The 6,259-nt window shown below is 34.9% G+C and overlaps 1 long non-coding RNA gene across 1 annotated transcript; it reads left to right on the forward strand.

Annotated features, from left to right (window-relative positions):
- Positions 1-351: 351 nt before the first annotated feature.
- Positions 352-2,503, forward strand: LOC130047121 (uncharacterized). The gene is made up of 2 exons (XR_008796168.1): positions 352-506; positions 2,185-2,503. It is a non-coding gene; the product is annotated as an uncharacterized LOC130047121 (long non-coding RNA).
- Positions 2,504-6,259: the final 3,756 nt, after the last annotated feature.

The raw sequence follows: 6,259 nt of genomic DNA on the forward strand, positions 1-6,259 counted from the left end.
TTCATTTGACGTTTTTGAAAAACACCCACCATAATTTGGAACGTTATAAGATCTGAGAAATGTTTTCGATACGCAAAGAGGAAGATCGATTTACGTACAGGTTTTATACACATTTTTAAAGGTGTTTTTAAAAAAATTAAAAGTGTTTCCAAAATTATTAAAAAGATCAAATGGGCAATGTCTTTTGTTTTGTTTTCTTCTAATATCATTTGAACTTTGTAACTTAAGAGTTTAAATTCAGTAAATGTCGAAAATTAGGAATAAAGTACATATCAAATTACGTCTCATTTACACGTGATTATTCTTCCCTGTGATAAGAAATATATTTTAGTAGCGGAAGGTGTCAAAGAAAAGTCAGTGATGTAATTGGCTGTATAACATGGATATGTTTCCCCAAGGTTGACAGCTAACCAACCGTGTGACGGACTAATTAAACACAGTGAACTGTCTATACAATCGTGTATAGCTGTGGAACAGAAGCAAAGAGAGCAATCCACTAGTATAAGGTAGGATATCAGAAGGTTAACGTATATTTATGTCACAAAACATTGGGAAAATTACTTCCTGAGGAATTCCATCGCAGAGAACAGATTGAATTATCCTTCAGCATGCAGGGAAATCAAAAACAAGGATTCATGGAAACTGTTTTCCGATGAGATTCCTTGAACTTTTAGAAATTCTTCCTATTCGGTACAATTTTGATAATGACTAGAGCTGTTATCTCCAAGTTATTTTAGAATGTGTACATTTTAATTTTGTTTGGATTAATCATCAGAACTAATGTACTCTGATGATTGCATTTCCTTCCTTGCTGTGAACAAGCTTAAGCTTTGACGATTCACACACGTTGAAGGTTTTTTGTTTCCTTTCGCGGATTGATTCATTGCTCCAAGTATGAACTTGTACATATAAATAGAAAATCAAATTGCCATCTAACGCTACTGTTTGATCATACATACATAGAGGGAAGACTGAAATAAGCATACTGTCAACAGTCTGATACTTTAGTGTATTGTTTAATCATGTTCATATAAAGAGAAATTGTCAAGGCTGAAAAAAGACATGTGCACTATTATTTCATTATGTACATGATATAAAGAGAAAGATAACATAGACCTAGGTATCCATAGTCCAATGCTATTATCTGAGCATGTACATGAAACATGCATAGTGCCTACAGTGGAAAAGTGAAGATAACGAACAGTGATCAATGTCATAAATCCTAGAAAGAACACCGTTATGGGTTAGAATAAACCCTAAAATCAACAATATCAATCACAAAGTCAGTTGAAAGATTGAACACAACAGTTATTGAAAGAAAACTACATGTATATCAATAACAATATGTTTTCAGACCAAAACACGGCGAATTTCACTCTTTGATCAATTGAAAATGAGGTTAAGCTGAAAAGAAAATGAAGATTAATGATTTTTTACTCAACAATATCATTAAGTGATTATTTATTTCAATAAGTATTCTAAACTATATGACGTTTTAAAGCCTGATTTCAAGAAACATATTTTTCTATCCTTATTTAAAAGGAATTGTAGTTAAGAGCAATTAATCAATTAATTACCGGTAACACTGGTATTAAAGTTAACAACTAATGAATTCTAGTTTGCATTTAAACAAAATCACATTAGCAAAAATTACAAAGCTTTTTGATATACGAGTTGAAAATGAAGGCTGGAATTCAGAGACGATGTTTGTATTTCTTACTAACCTACAATAGGTATGCAATACCAGTATCCGATGCTGGTTTAATGTCGAGCTGAATTCCCACACGAGAATGTAAACTATCAAATCAGCTGTCCAATCCAATCCTATGGACTGCTTAATGAATCCGATCGAATTCTTAATCATAAAAATTTATAGTGCATTTATACAAAAATTGAAGTTCCCAGGCCTTTCATCGCCAGCCGTGCATATTCGCCCAAATATCATACTGTGCCGGTAAGTCAACCCATAAAATCTGTTTAAGGGAGATAACAGTCAACTCTAAACAGCCATGCAGAGTTGTAAACCTTGGTGATTTTATGGACGGCGAATATGCTCAGTGGGCGGATCAAGAAATTCAATTTTAGTTGGATTTGGGCTCTATTCCACATTTGACATATATGATAGATTTCAATATACATGTAGATATGATTAACAAAAAGTAAGCTAGACATAAAATATTGCAGGACATGAGGATTACGGACTGGTGACAGGGACGGATCCAGGAATTGCAGTTATAGGGGGCGCAACTTTATGATGCAGGGGGTCTGGGGGCTGTCTTGAGGCCCCCAGTGGGTCCAGGGCTTCACTCTGGTGGGGGTTCAGAGGTCGAAGCCCCGGAAACTCCTGGATTTCACAGACTTTATAAGGCTTGAGATATGTCTCCTGTATAGTCATTTGTACTATTTTCTGTCATTTTTGATAAGGTGAAATTACTAAAATGACGCAAATTCTTAGGCTTTTTGGAAAAAATGTAAGTTCTCCCAATAAAAGTAATTTAATAAATCAAAAGATTTTGTCATTTATTTCTCCGAGAGTGGAAGAAATTATTGCTTCTTTAATTGGTTACATTTTGCTAAACAAGAGACCACAATTTACCTTAAATTTGAAAATTTTAGGGGGGTGTGCCTCCCTTAAATCCGTCACTGGGAAGGATTTCTGTCCCAAAGTACCTTTGACATGACTTTGTACAGGTATAGAGACCTGAATGGAATTAAGGTAGTACTCTACATTGTCATAATGGCTGACTTTCTTTAAAAATATGGATGAAAAAAATCGATATTAGCAATATTTGATTTTTCCTTTTCCATTTAAATACCTTGTCGAGTAGCTCAGTAGGTTAGAATACCGACTGCTGACCTGTAGGTCGCAGTTTCGAGTCCAGCAGGGGTTTTAATTTTTTTTTTCCAGATTACCTTCCACTAAAACTGTATTTTTTGACAAAATAAAGTAAATTTGAAAATTTTCAACTTCAAAATATTGTTGTACATATCCTCCATTTTTCATCTACGTCAAATTTCTCTGGTGTAGCATACATCCTTAAGGGAAAATCATAGAAATATCTATTTAGGTATAAAGTTCTCAGAAAACTAAATTTTAAAATGTTAGATGGCGTAGCTTTTTTTCGAATAAAATGTAGGGGTCGGACAAGGAGAAAATCTGTCGCCCTTTTTATTTTCTTTATATTTGAAACTATTGCGAGAATCTGTCGCCCTTTTTATTTTATTTATATTTGAAACTATTGTTGTTATAATGACAGAATCGGTGGATGATTTATCAAACGCTCTGAATGAATTTTAGATATACGGTACTAAATGGATTGATTAATTATATACTGTTTAACATCCCACACGAGAGTTTTTCACACACATGAAAACGTCACCAATACCGGTGAAGGGATGCAATATGTAAGCATATGCTCGGAGCTAACTGCCTTTGAACAAGGAGGGATATTTATTGTGCCACACTTGCTGTGACACGGGGCCTCAGTTTTTGCGGTTTCATCCGAAAGACCGCTATAATGATACATGTAATACAATGTATTAAGATTTATTGGTGTTTTATCCAAGATCAGGTTCATTTATTTTGTAAAGCCAACAACAACAACAACAAATAAAAAACACCACACACGCAGGCACACACACACGCACACATACACACACAAACAAAAACACTTATGAAAACAGGCGCAAAAAGCTATGTTTGGGATGCTAAAAAAATAGATAATTCGATTTACCTGTAGAGTGTCAATTTGACTTCAAAGTTGTCGTATCTGTTTTACGGTGTGTATTTGGATGTGAAATAGGGAACTTTATTTACATGTTGATGTACATTATAGTCGACGTGTTGTTGGGTGTTTTTTTTGCAATTTTTGAAAAATAATTTTTCAAATTGAAAACTTCAACTTCTAATTTCTTGGTTTAAGGAGAAACCGGACGTTTTCCTATGTAAAACTTATACGGTACCAATTTTGATGCACCAGATGCGCATTTCGACAAATAATATCTCTTCAGTGATGCTCAACCGTTTGAAATCCGAAATAGCAATGAAGTTTTAGAGCTATTATAGCAAAAAACAGTGTGCCAAAAAAGTGGAGTCAAATTCGTCAAAGGATAAGAGCTATGCGTGAGGGAGATAATCCTTAATTTTGAAATGAATTTCTAAATTTTATAACAGCAAATACATCCGTATTTTCATGCTAGCAACGAAGTACTTAGCTACTGGGCTGTAGAGACCCTCGGGGACTAACAGTCCACCAGCAGAGGCCTCGACCCAGGGGTCATAATGTAAAACTTATACGGTACCAATTTTGATGCACCAGATGCGCATTTCGACAAATAATGTCTCTTCAGTGACATTATGTATATTAAATTAAGGTTTATACGAGAATCATCTTGTGTTGGACAAAAAACTGATTCATGTCTAGAAAATAAAAATGAATGTATTATTCAGAAAAAGTTTTAATATAATTATGATATGGTAAAGAAGGTTAATAAATTCCATAGGTCGAATGTATTCAAAGCATTTTAAACATTTGTAGAGTCTCCAATAGTATGATATGAACCAGGCTATCTGGATGTAAACTGGATAATTGAAATATGTCAGATAAAAGGTGAAGATAACGAACAGTGATAAATCTCATAACTCCTTTAAGGAATACAAAATTGGGAACAGGGCAAACACGGACCCCTGGAGACACTAGAGGTTGGGTCAGGTTCCTGCGAAAAGTAAGCATCCCCGTCGACCGGTCACACCCGCTGTGAGCCCTATATCATGATCGGGTAAACGGAGTTATCCGTAGTCAAAATCAGCGTGTCAGGAATATAAAATACGTCAGACAGCATTTGACCCAACGATAGCTAGATCGTTATAACGACCATAGAAATTGCGAAACGCTGACTGTTGAAACTCCTGTAACATCAATCAGATAATGATGAATCAGAGATCGGAAAAGCAATTCGTTCAGATATGGTCGTCTGATGTAAATGATTTTTCTAAAGGCTAGATTTAAAATATTTATAAACCTACATGTAGTTTCGCCATTAGAGAAATATTAGATACCGTACAAATTAATAAAACGGGTTTTAAAATGAAATCTCGTACACCAAACATAACATGGTATCACACTCACTGAACAGTTATGTACCAAGGCCCAAATGAGAGATTAATCCTATCATAGTTTAGAACACACTGCTTTAGCAGAAATAGATAGCTTTCGAGATAACTGGGGTACAGAGGCATTCTGACTAGCATTAACGGGAGATGGACAATATTTTGACTGCAAATGTTTACAATGCATAACTAAGGTATTTATAATGGTCAGCAAAAATATTGAACGTCAGTTGATTTACAAGTGAGATGCAGCACTCATAATTCTTTGTTATGTAAACAAGGCTCGTGTCATGTTTTTGTTTACATATAGATTGCTTAATAGAAAAAAATATCGTGTTTAAAACAAAATTAGATGTGACAAAGACTAGAAAGGTGAAGATAACGAAAAGATATCAATCTCATAACTCCTATAAGGAATACAAAATATAAGGAATACAAAATAGAGAGTTGGGCAAACACGGACCCCTGAATATACCAGAGGTGGGATCAGGTGCCTAGGAGGAGTATCCATCACCTGTCGACCTGTCACACCCGCCATGAGCCCTATATCTTGATCAGGTAAACAGAATAATCCTTGGTTGAAATCAGTGCATGTGTCTAGAACTGCCGAACAATCGGTATAAAACACGACAGGCAGTATCTAACCCAATGATAGGTTGCATTGGCAAACTAGATCGTTCAGAAACTGTTTGTGTTCAGAATTCACTTATAAATTGAAAAATCTGCTTTAAACGAAATTTGTACTAGTGTATTTATAACCTATATGTAAACAAAAACATGACATAAGCCTTGGTTACATAGTAAAGAATTGTAAGCTTTGTATCTCTCCTCTAATTCAACAACTGACCTTACAATTTTAATTTCATAACTCCTCAAACTTCGTTTCGGACTTGATTTTTCAAAACATACCATTATTCCAGATTCCTTTACGTAATTTTGTGGTAGCTCAATGGTAGAGCGTTCACTTCGTAACTGTGAGGTCATGTAAAATTGAGAGAGAGAGAGAGAGAGAGAGAGAGAGAGAGAGAGAGAGAGAAGACACTGGTAAAGTAACAGAGAGGGGTGGTTTTGGATCCGGGTTGTTAGTTTTGTATAAGTATTAATTCGGTATGTAATAACTATATACATGTAATCAAACTTCGGCCATAA

Source organism: Ostrea edulis, chromosome 6, assembly GCF_947568905.1.
Source record: "Ostrea edulis chromosome 6, xbOstEdul1.1, whole genome shotgun sequence".
In the NCBI taxonomy this organism is placed as follows: domain Eukaryota; kingdom Metazoa; phylum Mollusca; class Bivalvia; order Ostreida; family Ostreidae; genus Ostrea; species Ostrea edulis.